The sequence below is a fragment of the Mesitornis unicolor genome, unplaced genomic scaffold, assembly GCF_000695765.1.
Source record: "Mesitornis unicolor isolate BGI_N332 unplaced genomic scaffold, ASM69576v1 scaffold9813, whole genome shotgun sequence".
Taxonomy (NCBI): Eukaryota; Metazoa; Chordata; class Aves; order Mesitornithiformes; family Mesitornithidae; genus Mesitornis; species Mesitornis unicolor.
Genome location: NW_010172560.1, coordinates 3,438 through 6,680, shown reverse-complemented (window position 1 = coordinate 6,680; position 3,243 = coordinate 3,438).

The window sequence follows — 3,243 nt, the reverse complement described above, 5'->3', positions numbered from 1 at the left end:
CGGGGGCTGGGGCAAGGCACGGGGAGCGGCACATAGGGGTGGGCAGGGCTGCACAGGGAGACATCGGCACACGGACAGGACAGCGACACAAACGTACACCAACACACACCGACACAGGGACGGCACAGCGGCACACAGCACACTGATGCACAGCCCGACACACGGACAGCACACTGACACACACACACACTGAAACACACACACCAACACATGGGCAGCACTGCAGCACATAGCAACACACAGCACACTGACACACACACCATGCACACCAACACGTGTGTATACACGCTGTACACCAACACACACTACACCACCACACGTGTACGCACACAGGCGCACACACTGCACGCCCCAACACACACGCACACCATACACAAGCACATGCGTGCACACACAGACTGCACACACGTCACGCATGAGGGGTGGAAGCTGTGCACCTTTTCCGTGCACACACGTGCTGCTCTGAATGCGCACAACTGCTGGAGCTGGCTCCATTCTTACTGCCAATAAAGTCACCCATTTTCACGGCTGACCGTGCTCCGGGCCAGCTCAGTCCCACACAAGGCAAGGACTTCCCTGCCTGGCCCCTGCACCATGCGGCTATGGGAGACAATAGCATGGAGGGGAAGTCAGCCAAAAGGAGCTGCAGGAGTTACAGGGCTGTGAGGAAGAGATGGATTTCATGGGCAGGGATGTGAGAGGTGGCCACGCTTCAAGTAGAGGTGAAGGAAGACTTGGGGGCATTTGGGGAGAGGAATCCAGCAAGGACAGCAGTGCCCAGGACACAGCAGCAGTGACGCCATGGACATCCAGGGTGACCTGGCCAACGGCACCTGAAACTCCAAATCTGCTCACAGATTGAGCAACCCTGGGAGAAGGGAGGGGAAATAAGTGGGGGCAAGCCACTTGCTTGGGAGGAGACAAGGGTGGAGGAAAGGGAGAGGTTGGGGAAGATGAGGGGGATGTGCAAGCATGGCAAATGGGGAGCAGGGAGCCAGTCACACACAGACTGCTGAGCCCTGTGCCGAATCACCAGTTTGCCCTTCCTCTGTGGCAGAAGGGAGCACAGGCGACAGGGACCCAGCGTTGGAAACACTGAGCGCCAGGACAGCCGCTGGCTGGCCAGCCGCTGGCAGGAGCAGAGTGTGCAGCACCATTCACCCCGAGCTTGAGGAGAAAGAGGAGACCCTTGCAGCCATGGCTGCAGCCCCCTGTACGGGGCTGGGGGCAGTGGTAGCCGAGGAGGGGCTACAGGGGCAGCTCCTGCGAGCAGCTGCCAGAACCCTCCCCAGCTCCAAGCTGGACCTGGCCAACGCCAGCCCAATTAGGAATGGTAGGGCTGCCCCTGTGACAAGACATTGAGGAGGGGTGCAGCATAGGGAGCAGGCAGCGTGGCCCTGGTCAGCCCAGCCCCAGCTGCTCTGCAGGAACCAGCAGAAACCTGCAGCAGAGGGGCACGATGTGAGGGAAACGGGTGCTGGAGCAGATCCACCCGCAGCCCAGCAGCAGTGTGATGGGCCTGCAGGCCATGGAGATCAACAGCGGAGCAGATCCACCCACCCCGTGGTGAGACCTCAGCCTGACCAACCTGCAGGCAGCAGAGATTTAACAGTGGAGCAGATCCCCCCCACAGCCCATGGGACACCCCACACAGGAGCAGGCAGCTGCTCCCCAAGGCAGCTGTGATTCTCTGGGAAGGCTGCGCTGAAGCAGTGCCTGTTCCTGCAGGGCTACACCCCATGGAGGGCACCCATGATGGAGCAGCTTGTGAAGAAATGCAGCCCGCAGGAAGGACTCACATTGCAGAAGCTCATGGAGGGACCCTGTCCTGGAGCCAGGGAGGAGGAGCCCTAGCCCTGGGAAGGAAGAGGCACAGAAATGTGATGAACTGTCCACAACCCCCATTCCCTGCCCCCTGCACCACTGGTGGGGAGTAGGTAGGGAAACTGGGAGCAAAGCTGAGCCTGGGAAGGAGTGGTGGGGTGGAAGGGGTTTTTAATATCTGGTTTTATTTCTCATTATCCGACTCTTTGTTTTGATTAGTAGCAAATTAAATTGCTTCCTGAAGCCAAGCCTGTTTTGCCCATGACCATAACTTGTGAGTGATCCCTCCCTGTCCTGGTCTTGACTCACAAGCCCTGGCAGCTGCTCCCCAAGGCAGCCGTGATTCTCTGGGAAGGCTGCGCTGAAGCAGTGCCTGTTCCTGCAGGGCTACACCCCATGGAGGGCACCCATGATGGAGCAGCTTGTGAAGAAATGCAGCCCGCAGGAAGGACTCACATTGGAGAAGCTCATGGAGGGACCCTGTGCTGGAGCCAGGGAGGAGGAGCCCTAGCCCTGGGAAGGAAGAGGCACAGAAATGTGATGAACTGTCCACAACCCCCATTCCCTGCCCCCTGCACCACTGGTGGGGAGTAGGTAGGGAAACTGGGAGCAAAGCTGAGCCTGGGAAGGAGTGGTGGGGTGGAAGGGGTTTTTAATATCTGGTTTTATTTCTCATTATCCGACTCTTTGTTTTGATTAGTAGCAAATTAAATTGCTTCCTGAAGCCAAGCCTGTTTTGCCCATGACCATAACTTGTGAGTGATCCCTCCCTGTCCTGGTCTTGACTCACAAGCCCTTTGTTCTATTTTCCCGCAGTGGAGAAGGGATGAGCGAGTGAAAATTAGTTCCGATTAGCTCAGACTGGGATACCACGTGGCGCTCAGCTTCCCGCTGGACCTAAGCCACAACTCATGCCCGCTGGATCAGCCCCAGCACCTACGGAGCTCACAAGAGGACCAGGCCTGCCAGCCACATCTCCACCTCCTGGAGTCACAGAGGATGCAGAGGTGCTTGACCCCTGGGGCTGCAGGAGCATCCCCGCTGCACCAGGACTGTCCATCCCCCTCCTCCTGCTGTGCTCTTGGCCCTGGCTCGTGATGGTGCTGCAGCTCCCATCCGGGACACACAGCTCCCCACAGCCCAGCTGGGATCCCCGGGGCCTGCCCTTGGCTCCATCTGAGGGTGGGTTGAGGGGAGCTGCTCTGGCTCTGCAGATGGTGCTGCAGCACGGTCCCTCCTGAACACATTGGGGTTTCTGCTGAGAGGCCTCAGCTTGAGCCCCCCCACAGAGCACAGGCCCTGACCCACGCCACTGGTGGGGGGAATCTCCACAGCCCATAGTGCGTGACCCCGGCACTCGCCAGTCAGAGCTGTCACTGCCACAGCTGCAGGGCAGCTCCCGGGACACGGGTGGTCAGC